This window comes from Ovis canadensis, chromosome 1 (assembly GCF_042477335.2).
Source record: "Ovis canadensis isolate MfBH-ARS-UI-01 breed Bighorn chromosome 1, ARS-UI_OviCan_v2, whole genome shotgun sequence".
Lineage (NCBI taxonomy): Eukaryota > Metazoa > Chordata > Mammalia > Artiodactyla > Bovidae > Ovis > Ovis canadensis.
In genome coordinates this window covers 23226650-23246996 of record NC_091245.1, presented here as the reverse complement: position 1 = coordinate 23246996, position 20347 = coordinate 23226650, and the positions used below count along the sequence as shown (strand labels likewise).

General features: G+C 50.7%; 1 long non-coding RNA gene across 1 annotated transcript in view; it reads left to right on the top strand.

The window, feature by feature from the left end:
• Positions 1–15398, top strand: part of LOC138423326 (uncharacterized) — a 40766-nt gene extending 25368 nt beyond the window's left edge. The window contains exons 2-4 of the long non-coding RNA XR_011250233.1: positions 9529–9665; positions 10721–10955; positions 11348–15398. This is a non-coding gene — a long non-coding RNA (uncharacterized lncRNA). The remainder of the gene's footprint in view (positions 1–9528; positions 9666–10720; positions 10956–11347) is intronic.
• The last annotated feature ends 4949 nt before the right edge of the window (positions 15399–20347 follow it).

Here is a 20347-nt window from a genome sequence, read left to right as displayed (position 1 = left end):
CTTGCAGAAGTCAAGCGATTTGCCCCAGGTCACAGGGCTGGTGAAGTGGTGGCGCCAGGGTTTGAGGCCAGGTCTGTCTGGCCCCAGCGGCCTCTTTCTCCCTTGCATGTACTATACCCCTGGGGTACATACCCCAGACGCCGCTGCGCTGGCGCCCACTGACAAGAGCCCCAGAGCTGAGCCGATTCATGAACTGATGACGCCAGCCTCCCTGCATCCCGTGCCTGATGGATCTGCTGGCTCTTCCAGCCCCAGCACCGCTGGCCAGTGACCAAGGAGAGCACAAGAAGGAGGGATGGGAGCTGGGGGCGTGGACGGGGGCAGAGCAGAGACAGACAGAAGAGACTCAGCACATCCATCAGCAGGGCCAGTCCCCCCCGCCCCGGGATCTCAGCTGCTGTCTGATCTGCCCAAGTTCCCACACGAAAGTCAGCCCCCTGACAACCTGTCAGTCACTACTCCCCACCCCCACCCCGGGGCGGGGGCTGCTCCTTCCCAGGCTCCCCTCAGCCTCAGGGCCTGCTAGCATCCAAGCAAACAGGCCAAGCATAGCTGGGCTCTGACGGGGGAGGAGAAGCAGCCACTCGGACGTCAAAACAGAGGGACCCATGTCTGAGGAGCTGGACGGACCTTTTTCCTGCTTTGGGGGCCTCATTCTCAGAGCACTGTGTCCCAGCCCTCAATTCCTTAAGCTCCTTAGCAAGGCCTTGCTGAGGTGTACTGGGCTGATGAGGTGCGACTTCTGGTCAGGCGTGTCTCCGGCCCCGGCCTTCGCCCTACCTCAGCATGTTCTCGTCCTTGCCTCCGGGGTCGGCCTGCTTGGCTGGACACGTGTGGCCAGCACACATCCTGTCCTGTCGCATCCTGCTGGGCCCAGAGCACCTGGGACAAAGAGGAAAGGAGGTTGAGGAAGGGACCTGGGCCAATAGCGTGGGGTCACGCTGCCCGGGAGCATCCAGAGAGAGGAGTGTTCTAATCACAGACTCTGCCCAGTGGAAGTGGGGAGACAGTCGTGATGTGCTTCTGACCCAGTGTCGTCTCAACCAAGGTGCACTGATGGCTGCCCTGTGCCAGATGGACGCTGGGCCCTGGATCAGAGGCGGCATCAGATACGGCCCAGTTCCTGAAGGGCCTCTAGACTGTGGGGACAGTAGCTCAGACAACAAATCATTAATAAGCCAGTGATAACTTCTCTGAGAGGGTCCCAGGTAGCAGGAAGGCCTGAGACAGAGGCCAGTTAGCTTTGTGGAAAGAGGTGGGATCCTGAACAAGGGGATGAATTCAGATGACACCCTGCTGCTGTACCTGACTTCTCCAAGTCCCAGCAATTTATCCATAAACAGGCCATCGTGTTACCCATCTCATGGCATCATTCCAAGCACTGGAGGGTAAAGTATTTAGTACGATACCTTGTGAGACATCAGGGGAAAGCCTGGATGGCTTCATGGAGGAGGCAGCGCTGCAAGGGTGAAGGGAAGCAGAGGGCTTTTGACTACTCAGGAAGGTCTGAGGAGACCTTAAGATCAGTTCAGGCAGCACTTCTTCTTGAAGGTGGTCTTATTTCTGCTTGCTGTGTGACATTGCCCTTGTCTCTCTGTCTTGGCCTTGAGGCCATAAGTTGTTCAAGGACCAGGGCCCACCTCTTTCACCACAGCATCTATAGTGCTGCTGCAATGGCACTCAGTGAATGGCGACCAGAATAATAATGAGTGGCTCTAAAGTCTGTCGTGGGCTTCCCAGGTGGTGCTAGTGGTAAAAATCTGCCTCCCCATGCAGGAGACATAAGAGATGCAGGTTCCATCCCTGGGTGGGGAAGATCCCCTGGAGGAGGGCCTGGCAACCCACTCCGGTATTCTTACCTGGAGAATCCCACAGAAGAGCCTGCCAGGCTATATATAGTCCATGGGGTCGCAAAGAGTTAAACACGACTGAAACGACTTAGCATGTATGCACAGAGCCTTCATACAGAGTGAAGTAAGTCAGAAAGAGAAAAACAAATATCGTGTGTTAACGCGATATCTGGAATCTAAAAAAAAAATAGTACTGATGAACCTATTTGCAGGGCAGGAATAGAGACACAGATGTAGAGAACAGACACTCGAACTCAGTTGGGGAAGGGAAGGGTAGGACAAATTGGGAGATTAGGATTGACATAAATACAGTGCCAAGTGCAAAATAGATAGCTAGTAGGTAAGGGAGGGAGGTCAAAGAGGGAGGGGAGATATATATACACACACACTGAGCTTCCCTGGTGGCTCAGACGGTAAAGCGTCTGCCTGCAATGCAGGAGACCCGGCTTTGATCCCTAGGTTGGGAAGATCTCCTGGAGAAGGAAATGGCAACCCACTCCAGTATTCTTGCTTGGAGAATCCTACAGACAGAGAAGCCTGGAGAGCTACAGTCCATGGGGTTGCAAAGAGTCGGACACGAACTGAGTGACTTCACATGTAAATATATATAGCTGATTCACTTCACTGTATAGCAGAAATGAACACAACATTGTAAAGCAACCATACCTCCAATAAAATAAATGAATTAAAATTTTAAAAAATGATTACTGAGTCTGCAGAGAGAGAAATCAGGAGAAAAGGGAAGAAACAGAAGGGAACCACCATGTTTAGCTCCCCATTATGTGTCAGGCATTAGGCTGCTTACTCTTTGGTATCATCAGATTTTGTCCTCCCAAAAGACTGCTGTGTGTTTTATTCTCTCCGTTTTACAGATAAGGGAATGCAGGTTCATGGAGGCCGGGGGCCCACTAGAGACCCGGCAGCTGGAATGCAGCAGCCCAGAACTCCACATCCTATTCTTGGGTCTACAGGCCCCTTTCCATCATTCTGGGCCACTTCCAAGTGGCCTAAGAATATCTGGCCAGAGCCTCAGGACCCAGAGGGCAGCCCCTCCCCACCCATCCTCTACCCCAACTCCAGCTGAGCAAACAGACTCCAGCTGAAAGGTTCCAAGGAGCCTGGGGGGAGGGTCTGGCAGGTCTGACAGGTCAGCATGAACTGGGCTTTCCTGAGAAAGCCAAGGTGGCCTAGAATGCATCCTTCAACAGGCCCAAGGGAGGGGTGTGCCTGGCTGGGTCTGGCTGACTCCAGGTGCTGTGATCTCAGCCCGCAGGCAGACTCTAAAAATAACTCTACGCACCTCCCTGCTCCAAGCGCAGTGGGGACCGACCCTCCTTGGTCACTTCTGCACTGACTGGACTCCGGGCAAATCCCCGAGGCTTGCAGCAAGCCCCAGGTGTAAGTGACATCGGGGGTCACCCACCTCCCACTGCACCAGAGCCGTGGATGGAGGGAAGCTGGGGACACCATGGGCTTGCTCTCCCTGCCCAGCAGTCCTTTCTCTCCAGCCTCTCTGCCCCATAGTCTTACCTTTCACTTCAGCTTCATCTCCCACTTTCCTCCCTCCAGGGCTCCTCCAAGAGCGGCTGTTGTCCTAAGGGTCTTGTTACGAGTTCTCCAGTAACCCTAGCATGCATGCTAAGCTGTTTCAGTCGTGTCTGACTCTTTGCAACCCCATGGACTGTAGCTCTCCAGGCTCTTCTGTCCATGGGATGCTCCAGGTAAGAATACTGGAGTGGGTTGCCTCGCCCTCCCCCAGGGATCTTGCCGACCCAGGGATCCAACCCGAACTTCTTATGTCTCCTACATTTGCAGGCAGGTTCTTTACCACTAGTGCCACCTGGGAAGCCCCAGGCAGGCAGTGAGACCTCCCTGCAAAGAGCACAGGCAGGACACCCACTGCCTGACACCCACAGTCAGAACCTCCAGCCTGACATTGCCCAGCACTCATTTCCTTAGTTGAGTGATTTTCTTTCTGAAGAACCAGATAATCTACTTCTTGAAGGCAACGGGCATGAAGATTGATTGTTTCACACTAAGACAAACACACGCTGCCACACATACACCCGGCAGTGGGAGGCACACGCGCTCCCCATCCACCCTTGGCTCTCAGACAAGCCAACCCGTCTTGCCTGTACCACCCAGAGAGAGTGGGGATCCACCCTGCCCAAGGGCTGATACCACCAGAAAGGAAAGCATAACCTCATCAGGGGATCCCCACCACCTCTGCCCTGAGGCTGCACACAGACTCTCCTCTTTGAGATCAGGCCCATGAGACAGAGAAGAAGTGTCTGGTGGGGGACTTCCCACCTCAAGAAAACACACCCCATCCCTTCTTTGGGTGGAATGCAGAGAAGTAGTCGGACCAAGGCAGACACTGGAATTCACAAAGATTTCATCAACCACTTTCCAGATATTGAATGCTCATCTACTACATGCGAGACCTCTGGGATGGGGGATGGAGTGGCAAAGGAATCAAAGAGTTTGGCGTCGCAAAACACTGGCCTTGTCACTTCATTACTCATGTCAGGCTTTGGTTCCACAGATGTTTCTCGCATACTGATTGGGTGTGGACCATGTTCACGTGAGTTATCTCATTTAACTCAGTTCTCTACACCAGTGGTCCCCAACATTTTTTGCACCAGAGAACTGTTTTTCAGAATTTTTCCACGGACAGGGTGGAGGGTGGTTCAGGCAGTAATGCAAACGACGAGGCAGGCACACTGAGGGGCAGCAGATGAAACTTCACGCCCTAGTCCTGCCACTTACCTTTTGCCGTGCGGCTTGATTCCTAACCGCCATGGACCAGTACCTGTCCACAGCTCAAGGGTTGGGGATGCCTGCCCTATGCTTTAAGTGTAAAATCTGGGACCATAGAATGTGTCACTTGTTCAAGGTACACAACCACTGCCTCTACTTGCTCATATGTAAAATGGGTCCATAGCTGTATCCCCCTCACAGGGGTGTTGTGAGGATTAATGAGTTAATTTATGTAATTTTCTTAGAACCATGCCTGGCACAAAGCAAGAAGTTCATAAATGTTACTACTAGCTGAAGCCCTTGCCATAAATTCTGTTCAAAAAAGCAGCAGACACTGGATTCAAGTAACTCAAGCCTTATTTTTCTCCCTACCATACCAAGGCTCTTTTGCATTTTGTTGGTTTGTAGTAATTTCCGACAAACGGCTACTGGGCATCACTTCTCTACAGGGGCAGCTCCGGGTCTGGTGTTTAAAGCCCTCTGTAAAGGAGCTATTGGAGAAGGAAATGGCACCCCACTCCAGTGTTCTTGCCTAGAGAATTCCAGGGACGGGGGAGCCTGGTGGGCTGCCGTCTCTGGGGTCGCACAGAGTGGGACACGACTGAAGCGACTTAGCAGCAGCAGTAAAGGAACTGGCTGTCCCTTCCTCACCCATCCTCCTCTCCTCCCTTGAGCAAAGGCTCTCCTCAGTCACGAGAGAACAACAACCACTTCTCCACTGAGGTGACCCCACTCTCCTGCTTCCAGGGCTTTGTGCAGGCCTAAGACTTTCCAGCTCGTCTCTGCTGACTCTGATTCCAGGACTTGTACCGGTGGCACTTCTGCTGAGAGAAAGTTTGAGAGCCAGTGATGGAAGAGAAATCAGCTGGCTTTCAACTTACAGCTATGGCACCACACCCCTGCTCTGCCCCTTTGGCTGTGCGATCTGGAATGAGTTACTTCACCTCACTGAACCCAAGTGTTCTTATTTGAAGAGACTGTATGTGATGATCTTCATCTGTATTGTACTGAACAAAAGACTGTAGAGAGAGTAGTCCCCCCTTCAAGTTTTCAATCCACACACAAACTACATGAGGAGGTACAGTTTTTCCAGTTTTTAATTTTTTTCCATAAGCTTTTCGTGAAGTTTTATGCCCACAATATCTCAACCATACTGAAATCCGCTTTAAAAAGGCATTAATTTCAACCAATATATTTGCTCATTTTGAATTTCACCTCAAAGTGGCTCGTGACATGTCGCAAGCATTTCAAATCCCAGTGGAGTGACCCCTGAACCTCAGTGAGAATTCTGCTTAGACTCATCTTCAGCATGTAGCCACAGCCCTCTCCATGCTTCAAGGCCCATCTCCAAGTTGAATTACAATAGTGGTGTCATCGTCTGTGTATTGTGAGCTCCTTCCTTGGGGACAGACGCTGGGTCTGATTCATTGCACGGAGTCTAAGGAAGCGTCCTATAAATCTCTGAACGGACCACCATCTGTTTCAGCCACCCATCCTCCAGCCATCCAGTCATACCCCCTCTTCAAATGCGGATTAAGGACTCTGTCTAGGGAATTCACCCTTCACACCGGGGGCTTTCACCCTCCAATTTCTTCGTCCTCTAGCATTCTTCCCTCCTCTGGGATCCTTCCAGCCAAGCCCATCACCCTCACTGGGATCCTTTGCTTTCCTAGGACAGCCTCTTTCATTCTTACCGAAGCAGGTCCTCACACCTCCATGCAGGTGAAAGTTGAGGCTGGCACCTCAGAAGGAGCAATGTCCCATGGGCCACAGCTGGAGGTCTTTAAGAACATCTGGATGTTCCATCAGTTGCTCGGTCAGCCTTTCAAGCCCCAGGGTGCCAAATCTGAGCCCAGGCAGATAAGGAAGCTAGATCTTCGTGTGCACATTTGGTGTGGGGCTGCGGGGGAGGGAAGACTGGGGGAGGGCCGGATCTCACTTAGCCCAGAGAGCCCTTCTTATCTACAAGTCCTTTGAAGTACGGGAGCTCTCGGAGACTGGCAGCCGGAGGGGAGCCTTGGCTCCACGCTCCAGTCCCCACCGTCCCTCAGCTGGAGCGGTTGGGCCCATTCTGGAGAAATGCTGAGATCTCCGCTTTCACAAATCATGCATTCGCTCTTTCATTCATTCATTCACTTCCGACCCTAGCGAGTGCTGGGCTCCATACTAAAAGCTAAGGAAGCTGAGATGAATCAGACCCACACACTTCTTTGCCAACACACAGCTCTCAAATGCTCCCCGCCCAAGAAGGGATACAGACATGGAACTCCAGTGCACTGGAGTGCTTCTAATCCTAGGTCCTGGTCTGGAATGTGGCAACTGTATATGATGCTTAAACACCCTCTACTATGTCAGAGCAAGCAATGAGGCCCAAGTTCCAGCCCATACACCTCCCGAGGTGGCAGAAATCCTTTCCCCCTCTTCCCTCTTCCCCTCCTGCCAGCAGAGCAGCCCTTTAGAACACTGGGCCATCTGGCTAACAGACTGAGCCAGCTTCCTCAGAGCTGAAACCTGCCCTCGCACTTCTCCCATGGGTCCTGACTCTGACCTCTGTGGCTGCCAGAACCTGGCTGGCTGCACCTGTCCCAGGACAGCCCTGGAGAGAGCTGGAGGCTGCATCAGCTTCCCACAGAGCTGTCACTGGAAGGGAGACTGCAGGGCAATTATGCTGGGCTTTGGGAGAGGAGAGGCTGGCGCAGCAAGCTGCCCAGAGGGAGCACCCCAGCTAATGAGGGAGCCTTAATCCCTCTCTCAGACTAACAGGGGAGATAAGACCAGTGAAAATGAGGAAACAGGAGCAGCTTTCCAGCTCCCAGCCCCTTCCTCCCCCCAGCACCTCCTCCTAAAGCATCTGTGCTCAGGTTGGTCGCACACTCATCCTCCTAAGGCTGAAGTCCCTGCCTTAGGAGCTGGAGGGCAAGGGTAGAGCCTGGCTCATCTCTTTCTCACCTCGGCTCCGACCCTCCCTGCAGCTTGCCCAGGATCTGCACACGGCTAAGTCAAAAAGTGTACACTGAATGAAGCATTGCTCCGGGGTGTGCTCGTTATGGCTGACGCAGAGGCTGTGTATCTAAGGAGTAGGAGTCAGCCAACCATAGAGTCGGAAGACCCAATCTTACCCTTGGCCCTGCTGCACACTCTTTTGCTCAAGAGGGACCTTGAGGAGGTCTGTTTTTCTTCCATGGGACTTGGGGTCTCCATCTAGGAGAACCACACAACTGAGACCCATTGAGTCATAAAATGCCCCATGATAGTTCAGGATGCCCTCTCCACCTTTATTTGGCACAGCCTATGCCCTTGTCAGGGACACCTGAGAACACAGCATCTCCTTTCTCCCAAGGCACCTCGATGCCTCCACCAGACTATTTCTGAACCCTGGGAACCAAGGGAGGAATGTGTCCGACTGTGAGTTTGGCCAAATCAAGCCAAGTCACCTTTTCTATTTAAAACCTCTCCCTGGGCAGAGGCAGTCTGTTGAAGCTGGAAGAAGAGGCAAATCCCTACTCGTTTAGGAGTCCACTTTACGATGACTTTAAATTCCCTGGGATTAAGAGATCTCCAACACCGGCTTCCCACTGCCCTTTTCTCTAATGCTCCCCTGAGGCCACTTGGCTGATCGGAATGTTTAGCTCACCCCCTCCAGGGCTAGGCAGGATAAGCGCCCTCTCTGGGGACACTCGGCTGGCTGTCGCCTTTCCCAGAACTAATCCATGCTGACAACCTCTGGCCCTGGCATTTCCAAGAGGTCGAGTTCTATAGTTCAGAAAGCCGGGATCCTCTAGGGATCAGGGGGTAGCTGAGGATAAAGCAGGGCAAGACTAGAGACAGTTGAAGATGGATGGTGGGGTCCCACGCCACAAGCTTTTGGGTCCTGGCATGTTCAAACTGGAAGAGGCCATCGGAATAACATGTCACGCACCCCTATTGTACAAAAGGAAAAGTGAGGCTCAGAGAAGGCAGGGCACTTACCAAAGTCAGTGGTAAGGTGAGGACTCAGGTACTTAGGTACTTAGTACTCAGGATTCAGCTACTCCACATCCCCAGATTTCAAAGCGGGACACTTGGAATGCTGAGATACATTTATACTCATTTCACAAACACTTCCATGAAACCAGCTATGTGCCAGTCACTGTTCTGAGCACCTTATAAAATATGATCTCATTTAATCCTCCTAAGAACCCTGAAGGTAGGTTTTACTATCCCCAATTTACAAATGAGAAGGCTGAAATGCCAATAGCGTAGATGAAAATAACTTTTCCAGGATCACAGAGCAATTAAAATGTGATCACTTTAAGTCTGAACTCAGGTCTGTCCTGTACCCTTTCCTCTACGCCCAGTTTCTTGGTTAGAGGTCAGAGAAGTGAAGCCCCAGTAATATACAGTATTGGCAGCAGGGGGTCCAGGCCCCAGGGCAGAAGGGTCCATGCAAATAAGCTCTGACAGCAGCAGTTTCACACAGCTGGGGAAGTGGCCCAGCAACAAAGTGCCCCCACAGCCTCACCCCTGCCCAATGTGGCCACTCTGCTTGTTTCCAGGGAAGCCCGTTTGCTTTGCTTTCTGAGTGAAGTCTGCCCCCAAGGCTGTGTGACGCAGCAGTGGCCCAGCCCTCACCTGCCCTGGTGACTGGCTGCCCTGGCAGCCAGGGTGTGAGCCTCTGCCGCCGTTGAGCCAGGGCTGCTGCTCCTGCGTGAGCACTCCTGGGCCCAGGATGGAGGCCTTGCCAGCCCCAGGGTAATGTGCGCCAGCTGCTGCCGCGGCCCCCACCAGTTCTGCGAGAGCAGGCCGGGGGCAGCCTGCGGGTCATATGTCTAGACAGTCAGACTGAGAATGGGGCTCGGCATCTTGGGAGAAGTTTCCTGAATTCCTTCCACCTTCGGGAATGGAAACTGAGCTAACAGGGAATTTGTTCTAATTATAGGGAAATAAGGAGAATTGAACAAGAGCTCCTCAAGGTTGAACTCTTCTGTCGGGTTTCTCCAATGCTCTCCCCTGCTCATCTCTCCAGTGAGAAACCCCAGAGCACCGGCTCTTGGCCAGCATGAGGCTGGACACCAGGTACAGAGAGGATGAGATGGGGCCCCGCCCACCAGGAGCACCCATCTGGTCGTGTGGTGAACAGTGGAGTGGGTGGAGGAGGGCAGCGGAGCACAGGCTCCCGGAAACCAGTCCCAAGGCCAGCAGAAGCTCCTGGACAAAGTGGACGCTGAGGTCCTCCTCCCTCGCTCCTGCCTACACCATAGGGCCCAGCGGAAACGCCGCCTCTGATTCCCTCAGGACACACTGATGGGCACTCATTCAACAGATACTGATTGAGGATAGAAGGCTGAACCAGAGAGACCAGCCACAACTCAAGGAGTTTAAGGTTGCTCCCTTCTGAAAAGAGTCTTTGCATATGTTTCACCCAGCAAAGCATCTCAGAGGGTGTGTGTGTGTGTGTGTGTGTGTTCTGGCTCTTAAGAACTTCCCAAGTTTCTTTCAAGAAGTCCTCAAGTAGCATGACTAACCCCTGGAATCAGACAGTCACACTGGAACCTTGGGTCCAGCCCCTGTGTAATCTTGAACAAGCTATTTAGCCTCTTAAGAGTCTCAGTTCCATTTGTCAAATTTGTACAATAGTTATTTGGGAAGGCTATGTGGATTAAATAAAGTAACTCATGGTAAGTACTTAAGCTAGCACTTGGCTGTTAGTGTCGGTATGGACAAGGACAGTCTCCACTGCCAGTCTAATGGCCCACAGGCATCATTTGCTTTGCAAATGCTTGCTGCTTGATTGTTGTTTGGCAGAGAATGGAGAGTAGATATAGTGGCCTTTTAAAATGTGGTAAAACATACGTAACACCAAGTCTGCCATAGTAACTATTTTAAGGTGTACAATTCAGCAGCACTTGGTGCAACCATCACAAATATCCGTCTTGAGAACTTTTTCACCATCCCAGTGGAAACTGTACCCATTAATGACTTCCCCTTTCTTTCCTCCCCTCAACCCCATAGCTGACTTTATTCTACTTTCTGTTTTATGAATTTCCTAGTTCAGGTATCTCATATAAGTGGAATCATATGGTATTTGTCCTTTTGCAACTAACTTATTCACTTAGCATATTGTTTTCCAGGGGCTTCCCAGGTGGCTCAGTGGTAAAGAACCACCTGCCACTGCAGGACACGTAAGAGACACAGGTTCAATCCCTGGGTCGGGAAGATCCCCTGGAGGAGAGCCTGGCAACCCACTCCAGTATTCTTGCCTGGTGCATCCCTAGACAGAGGAGCCTGGCAGGCTACAGTCCTGGGGTCAGGAAGAGTCGGACACGACTGAAGTGACTTAGCACCCACGCACACATTATTTTCCAGGTTTGTTATGTTGTAGCATATGTCATAATTTTGTTCTTTTTTAAGGATGAATAATATTCCATGTTAGCATCACAAATTCAATGGACATGAACTTGGGCAAACTCTGGGAGATGGTGAGGGACAAGGAAGCCTGGCGTGCTGTAGTCCATGGGGTCATGAAGAGTTGGAATGACTTGGCAACTTAAAAATAACAACAAAAAAATATATCCCATTTTACAGGCATATCACATTTTGCTTATCCATTCGTCTGCTGATGGACATTTGGTTTTGTTGTCTAGTTGCTAAGTCATGTCTGACTCTTGCAAACCCATGCCCTGTAGCCCGCTAGGCTCCTCTGTCCATGGTATTTCTCAGATAAGAATACTGAAGTGGGTTTCCACTCCCTTCTCCAGGGGATCTTCCTGACCTGAGGATCGGACCTATGTCTCCTGAATTGACAGGCAGATTCTTTTACCACTGAACCACCTGGGAAGCCCGGACATTTGGGTTGCTTCTGCCTTTCAGCTGTTGTGAATGGTGCTGCTATGAGCATTGGTATACAAGTGTTCTAGTTCCTGCTTTCAATGTTTTGGAGTCTATTCTGACAAGTGGACTTGCTGGATCATACAGTTACTTGTACTTTTAATATTTAAAGGAACTGCCATTCTGTTTTCCACAGCAGCGGCACCATTTTACATTTCCACCAGGGATGACAGATGGTCTTCAAGGAGGAGGTGAAAGGAGTGTCCAATGGTCTCCCAGGGTGCCTTTGTGGAGACTTTCCTCAAAGCAGTGGAACCAGCGCAGTAAAAACTGAGGCAAGCCCAGAGGATGTGTTTCAGGCGTGGAGGGAACTGGAGCTCCACAGACAAGGGGTGGAAGGGCGCAGAGCGTGGGGTCTGGTGAGAAGACCCTGGAGGTATGACGGCCACTGTTGTGCGTCCACCATTCTGCCTGGGAGCAGAGGGGGCTGCCTCGGAGTCAGGGTGAAGTCCAGGCAGAGTGTTCCAGGCAGATCAGATCCATCTTAATACGAGGAAGACTTTCTGAGTGTCAGAGCTTTCCAGCATGTGAGTGGGGAGCGCTCCATTCTTGGAGGTGTGAAAGGAGCCACGGAGGCCCTTTGGAACAGGAGGCTGAAGGGCATTGGAGGTCAGCTGAGAGCCTCCGGAGCCTATAGAGCAGTGTGTTCTGAACATTTGGGATTTCAGAAGTCTGTGGCTGGATTCCCTTTGCAGGCAAAGTCTCTGTAACTGGCTATTCCTGCCCATCCCGATAGTCCTGCCCCAGCCTCTCTGAGGCCCCTGCACCGGCACAGACATTGCTCAGTCCCAGCCAGGGTGAGCTTCATTCTCATTTGCTGATGAGCATATTATATGATACCCTAAGCTTCTAAGTTTCTGTGGCTCCTGTCTGCCTTTGCAATTAGAAACAGTCCTGTGTGCATGCAAAGCAGGGAAGCAGTGCAAAGATGGCCAAGGGGCACAACCTTTCCTGTTCAGCCCACTCTCCTGCCGCCAGCCCCTTACCTAGGCTCAGAGCTGACCTTACTTCTCTACTCAGCATTAGACTTTCGGCCCTGGCCTTGCTTTCCCCTGCGCTCTTCTCTCCTTCCAACCGTTCATCTTGTGCTCCTGGCTAGACTCACTTCCTGGGACACCATCTCTGACTCTCTCTACCTACACAAATCCCACCATGTTTCTATGGCTCATCCAGGTTTCCTTTCCTATAGAAAGCTCACAAAGATCTCCTTCTTCCAGAAGGCTCTGTTTGCCAGGACACTGCTTCAGGCAGTCCTTCATATAAGTTTCTTATTAAGCACCCATTGGGCACCTGGAGTGTTTCATACGCTGGGGACACATCAATAAAGAGGAGAACAGCTCTGCTATCGTTGAGCTGCTGCTGCAGCAGGAGGCATGGAAAATAAGTAGGGAAATACACGAAGTCACTTATATAGGGATGATCGCTGCAAAGACAATAAACGGCTGACATAAGGGAGGTTACTCTGGAGAGAATGGTCAGGGAAGCTCTCTCTAGGAAGTGATTTGAGCCAAGACCTGAATTATGAAAACAGTCAACTGTGAGAGAGAGGCTGGGGTTGGGGAGCCTTGCAGGGACAGATGAAGGCAATCCTAAATAACCTCAGTTTGTTCAGGAACAAGAAGGCAGTCACTGTGGCTGGAACATGGAGAAAAGGTGGGGAATGGATGATGTGACAGTAGAGAGCCAGGCAGGGGAGGTGAGGTCAGCCACAGTACGGATCGCAGTGGGCAGCCATCGAGGGTCTTAAGCACAAGTCACGTCTGACCTATGATGCATGAAAGATCACCCTGGCTGCTGCAGACAGAACAGCTTGTGGTAAGAAAACATTAGAAGCAGGCAGACCAGTTAGGAGCCTACCGGAGTAGACCAGGCAGGGGATGATGGTGGCTTGGAGGTGGGAGTTGGCAGTGCAGACAATAAAGAGTCAGGTTTGAGATATGTTTTGAAGGTACAACTGCCCAGGAATTGGGAGATGGAAAACCTGACGGAGAAGTGTCACCTTCTTTGTTGGGCTGCGGGGTTAGAGAGAAGAATGAGGAGTTCTCCAGATAAAGAGAAAAGAACATTCCAGGCAGTATTTGTTAAAGATTCAGAAGCGAAAGAGTGGCTGGTGCTTTCAGAATGATGGTTATGAATGGTATGAACTGAGTTTTCAAAAATGACACGTAAGAAATAGGACAGATAAATCCATAAGGGTGTTGAGCATGGGAAGGGTTTAAGCTCCATTTGTTGCAGGTAATAGAGAGCTACTGAAGGTGCTAGCACATGAGAGTTGCTCAAAATACATTTACATAAGAACCACATGTAGGAGGCCCAGAATTGATGTACAGAAAATGCTTTCACAGGTATTTCAAGGGACCCTGTAGAAACAGCATGGTGTTTGGCAACTGTAGATTCTTGTCTCTGCCTGCCAAAGGCAACTTGTGCCCAGATTGGGCTCTTTTCCAGGATGCAGTCTGCCTATGAGTTCTGTGGGCATAAAGATACCTGTGAGACACAGCCAGGTGGCCAGAGGCAGGAAGACAAGCATCTGGCTATGCCTCCCAACTAGCCTTCACTGTCCTTCTAGACCTCAGCAGCCCATGCCCAGCATTATCCAAAGATAGGGCAAGCCCAATCCATGTACCTGTGGCATTTCTACCAGCCAGTACAAAGAGAAGCTTCTGGATATAATTCCTCAGGGACATTCGTTTATCACTCCAGCTTGCCCAAGATTTTAGAGAGACATCAATGTATTCCCTTCAGCCACAGTTCAGTCTCCAAGAAGCTGTCTGACACTAGGCCAACACCTCGCTCTGGGCCTCAGTTTCCCTGTCCTGAAAGTGAAAAGAATGGGCTTAGTGACCCAACATGTTCTCCATCCTTGGAACCCTCTGTTTGCTTTTCTCCCTTCCTGCTCCCAACCCACTGGCATGTCTGCTCCTCACGCAGGGAACAAAGCCACAGTGTTTCGATGGAGCCTGGTCCATGGTTGGTCTCAGTCCCGGGGGCCAAGAGGCCCAGTTGGATTTCACTGAAGGAAAATCAGAACCCTGATTAAGGCCTGCCATGCCCATGCCTTCTGGAAAGTGTTTGCAAAGCCTGAATTCCCAGCCCACACACTGGGGCAAGCCATCCTCCCTTTGAAACCTAAGCAAGTTTCAGGAAGAGCCATTTACCTGTCACATGGTTTTCATAATTTCCCTGGCACCTTCGCTAATCATTGAAGTGGGTGTTGGCAGGCGGAGGGTGACCTCTGGGTCTCACGCGGACGTGCTGGACCGCAGATCACTTGGAGGAGAGGAGCTGGAACTGAGATCTTACAGGGCCCTCCTGAGGGTGTCCAGCTACAGGGATCTGCTCATGAACATCGGGGGGTCCTGCAGAAGTCCAAGAAGCAAGCTGAATCACAGGAGGTGAAGTGGATGTTGCCTTGGAAAACTGAGTCAGTTAGCATCTGTGAGGCCAGCCCATGGGGTGGAGGGAAGGGTGGAGGGTTGTGGTGCCATCAGAAGATGCTGAGCAGCTCAGGACTTGACAGGGATGCAAAGCACCGGGTAGGTCTGTATACTCTCGAAAATTATACTTCTTCATCCCTTCTCTTAACAGAGATTACTGTGTGAGCTGTACCAGGTACTAGGGGTACAGGGTAGGGCATCCATCCAGTCCTTCCTTGCCCGGAAAGATGGACTGACAGGAGATGTGCCTTGTGGTTTCAACTGTAGACATTCAGAAGGGGAGATAAGCATGGCCCTGGGTGATAACCAGGAGGGCTTTCTGGAGGTGGTGACATCTAGTTTCCAGACAAACTAGGTAAGGCCCAAAGAGAAATAATGGCTCCGGAGCACTAGTGGAAAAAGCTTGGACTTTGAACCAAATGGACCTAGTTTCAAGCGGACTCTCTGAGCCTTTGTTTTCTCATCAATAAAATGGAAACTATTATGACAGTTTAGGAGATTAAATGAGTTAGGGAGGAAATATGCCTGGTTCGAAGTGGTGTCTCCTGAAATGGTTGGTTGGTAGAGGTCAGGGTTCAGGGGTTAATACAGAGTCTGGGGAGAAAGCCTCCAGTACAGCTTCCTCCTCAGCTTTGAATGGACTCCTCCCACCTACCCTTGTGACCAAGGTCGGGGAGGTAGGCTCTGGGCCAGTATCCAGGTCCTGGTGGCTTCTTGCCCTGAGCTCCCTGAGGGTGTCAGTATAACAGGCTTCTGTGGGCCCAGTGAATTTCCACAAGTCAGGAGGGCCTCACTCTGAGGCTCACACCTCTGGAACTTGAGCCGTTGGCCAAGTTCAGGCAGTGCAAGGGGAAGGTAAGTGCTGTGTCAGCTGGATTTGGTGGGGAAATGGGCCTCCAGGGTGGAAAAGAAAAATAAAGAAAAGGATTCCTGCTGGAGCTTGCTTGTAGAAAAAGGGAGTTCTAAACGTCCCCTCCTGCCTCCGCTGCCCTGGGTCTTTACTGGAGAACTAGCTTCAGAATCTGGGCCAGCAAAGATCACTTCCTCCAGGAAGCCTTCTTGGATGGCCCAGTCCCTTTTGAGCTCTCATTCTTTTGACCTTGCGGATTTGAGTGTTTTGGGTACTCACCCTCACAGGCCGAGTACTTGGCGCACAACCAGGCATATTTTGACTCAGATTGAAAGCTTCCACCAGAAAAGAAAAAGATAGAGAGGAGAAAATTCACATTTATTAAGCCCCTTACTGTCTATCTCACCCTGGGCTGTGCATTTTTTATGTCACCTCACTTAAATGTTGCAACAACCTTTCAAGGTAGGGATCACTCTCCATTTTATATATGAAGAGCTGCTAAGTCGCTTCAGTCATGTCCAACTCTGTGTGACCCCAAAGATGACAGCCCACCAGGCTCCCCCATCCCTGGGATTCTCCAGGCAAGAACACTGGAGTGGGTTGCCATTTCCTTCTCCAATGCATGAAGTTGCTCAGTCATGTCTGACTCCTAGCGACTCCATGGACTGCAGCCTACCAGGCTCCTCCGTCCATGGGATTTTCCAGGTAAGAGTACTGGAGTGGGGTGCCATTGTCTTCTCTGATAAATGAAGAGACTGAAGCTCAAAAAGTCCAAAGATGGGAAACACAAGTCCGCTGGGCTCTGAAGTTTATTTAACTCTGGGTGGGATGGTGGGAGCAAGTGGGAGGGAAGTCCAAGTGAGAGGGGATCTATGTACATAAAGCTGATTCACTTCATTGCACAGCAGAGACTAACACAACATTGTAGAGCAGTAGTACTAGAAGAAAAAAAAAAACAAAACACACAGTAGCAACCCACTCTTTAAAAGAGTAATAAAAATTCTAATATCCAAAAGAAGAAAGCTCCTCTGTGGAAAAAGTATGCACTTTGTGGAGAAAGGAGTTTGGGAAATGTTTTGTTAAGCATCCCTCTTGGATCTTCCAACCCACCTCCAACAGTATGTTCCAGGCTCTGAGAAGTCCTGCAGAGAAGATATCTGATTGACTTTACTTAGTCCAACACCCCGTGAGGGACACCTCAGTAACATGACAGTTGTTAACATTCCCCGAGGCCCATGGGCACACACTTTGGGACATGCTATCTAGAAAGCAAAGACTACCAAAGTGGGCATGCTGCTACTGCTAAGTCGCTTCAGTCGTGTCTGACTCTGTGCGACCCCATAGACGGCAGCCCACCAGGCTCCCCCGTCCCTGGGATTCTCCAGGCAAGAACACTGGAGTGGGTTGCCATTTCCTTCTCCAGTGCATGAAAGTGAAAAGTGAAAGTGAAGTCGCTCAGTCGTGTCCGACTCTTAGCGACCCCATGGACTGCAGCCTACCAGGCTCCTCTATCCATGGGATTTTCCAGGCAAGAGTACTGGAGTGGGGTGCCATTGCCTTCTCCAAAAGTGGGCATACTCGGGAGCAAGTTCTCCGAGCTGGACTCGAAAGCTGAATTAGACCTGGGGCAGGGAGGAGGGGTGAAGAAGGAAGGGCATAGCTTCTGGGAGTGAGTACCATGAGGGTCTGGATGGGGAGGCCACAGCCTCAGGTGAAACCCAGAACCTAAGTACCCAAACTGTTAACACCTTTGACCACAGAAGTCTGTCTTTAAAGCCAGAAGCCTGGAGAGACACTAGTCACGCTCTCAGCCATTGCAGGCAGGGGGCAGCAGTTGAAATGAGTAAGAGTCTGTCTCTGCTGTGTAAGGTTACGGGCAAAAAGCTTCAGTCAAACTTCAGTCAGGTCATCAGTAGAAGATCTAACTTGTCTCCTAAAATCACATGCATGGTCCTGCCACAGCACTTTGCTCATGTTCCACACCATGAGATGCCCTCCTTCCTGTTCAGCTCCACCTTCCCAGCATCCACCAGGCAGCGCATCTGTCGAGAAGACCTTGAAGACGTCGCGCTCTCTGCCTTCTCCAGCATCAGGAAGCCCTGATGCATTTCTGCTCCTAAAGGAGATGCTGGTGATGTCAGAGACTTCTGATCAACATCAGGACCTAAAATCTTGGTTAGAAGATGAGGCAAAGAAGTGGTCCTGCTGAATTCTGCCCCAGATTGATTGCCCCTGGAGTACTCTCCACTGGCTGGCCACTGCACAGCCAGAAACAGGGGTGTGTCCACGTGTGGATAGCCCATGTGGGAGACCCCTGGAAACTATCAGGTGAGGCATAGGTGAAGGAAAGAGGTTGGAGTTAATTTATAGATGGGAGTGCAACCCAAATCTTCAAGCAATACCTCACACCTGTCTAGAGCAGGGCTTCTCCAAACGTGTCCCCGAACCAGCAGCACTGGCATCTCTTGGGAATAAGTTAGAAATACAAATTCTTGCACACCACCCCTTCCAGACCAACTGAGTCAGGAGCTCAGAAAGGAGCCCAGTGAAGAGTTCTAATAAGGCCTCCAGGTGATGCTGAAGCACTCTAAATTTTGAGAACCAATGACCTGCGATTCTTCTTGTTATAAGAATCACTCCTCCGGAAAACAGTGTTACTCTCCTTTGCTGTGGAAAGCAGCTCAGAGAGGACATTTGTTCCATCTGAGGATCCATGGCAGATAAACTGCAGACTGGGGCTCCCAGTCCAAGGCATTTTCAAGCCTCTCAGCAGCTGCGTATCTAAGGTAGTAAGAGTGCTGGTTGCCTCGGCCCCAGAGAAAGCCTTAATTGGCTCATTAATAGATGTGATTAGAAGGAATGGAGAAGCCGTTATCTTTGAAGTCCCCAGGCTGTGATACAAGCTCATGCAGGGAGCTTGCTGTAGCTAATTAAAGCTGAGATGTGTTTCCTGTCAAGAGCCCAGAGTGTTAATGGCTTCAAGCGAGGAAGATCAAGCTTCCACTTCCATTCAGGGGTAATGGATAGAACCAGCAGAATGCAGAGGAGAAGAAAGGGCCTTGTAAAGGCACAGAGCCCCTGGGCCCTCTTCTGAAGTATGTGCCCAAAGAGAAAATGCTGGCTTTAGGGGATCTGGGGGACCCTGGATTCCCCACAGAGACAACCCAGCCTGTCATTGTCTTCATTCTTTTGTTTTATGATTTTTGAGCATTTCAGCCTCTGGTCTCTAATCGCACCTGCTCAGGTGTGTGTGAATTGGAAGCGGTGAGGGAGGGCTAGGTGACAGTCCCGGTGGTAACAGAATCTCAGGGGCTGTGAAGGTTCTGGTCCCAAAAGTCGTATCTATGATCAGCGTCCACTGCTATAACCAGGACTATCTGATCGATCACCTTTTCTCAAGTCCTTACGAAGTGCCAGATACAAGCTGATGATGTTTTACAAGAGCTCGTACGATGCCCTCAGTGACCCTACCAAATATGCAGGAGACACAGGTGCATCAGGTGAGCGACTTGCCTGAAGACAGAGCCGACTCAAAATCCCCTGTTCCTAACCAGCAAGATAACCAAACCTTCTCTACCCCTGAGCTTTCTTTCTTGGGGCTCGGAGTCATTTCAAGCTGGGAATGCTAATGATGCTATCCCACCTTCCACCTGGTGAGGGGAACTGGGACCCCCATCCTTTCATCTCCTTCTCCCCACCACCCCCTCCACTTCAGGGGAGCTGACTGAGGACGGAACGTTTCCTGAGAACACCTTGTGGTTAAGTTAGGAAGTCAGACTAGACCCCAGCTGGTGGATATGAGCACAGAGCCGATATTTCTGAACCAAGAATCAAGATAGGTGATATTGAGAATGGCCTAGTCTTATCTGATTGATTTTATTTCTCTGAAAAGTTTGATGAAAGCAATCAAATCATAGAAAGTCTGTGAGCAGATATAGCCTTTAGTGAAACTATTATTACATAAATATGAGTACAAAAAACCAACCCCAAGTCGATATTTCCATTCAAATAAGACCTAGGTAGTTTAAATAAGAACTAAAACTGGATACCCAGCAGGTGATCAGTGCAATTCCCCAGGAACCCATCTTTGTGCAGGGGTCCTGGTTCGATACCTGGTCAGGGAACTAGATCCCACATGCTGCAACTAAGACCTGGAGCAGCCAACAATTAAATATATATATTTTTTAATGAATGATCAAGAGAACAAAGAACTTGCATCTCAACAAATTGCCTCAGAAACATTCCTTTCTTGGCAGAGAGAGGGTTAACCTGTTTGCATGCACCTACCTCTCCCTGGCTCAGCCCCCTCTCTGCAGAAACCTCAATCAAATTAGAAGGAGGCCTAGGTCAGAGGGTAGAGCTAGGGCAGGGCCAAGCTGAGAGCCCTGGCAGGGTGGAGGGGGCAGGACAGGGCCACATGAGCATCGTCACTCAGGACCCCTCCACAGAGATGGCTTAGGGGGAGTGTCCCCAGCTCCCCCTGCTGCTGAGCAGCTCAAGCTTACCTTGGTGTGCTAAGTTCCTCAGAGGTCTGTAGGTCCTTGGCCCAGCTATGGAGGTTAGCACAGCAGAGAGGAGAAAAC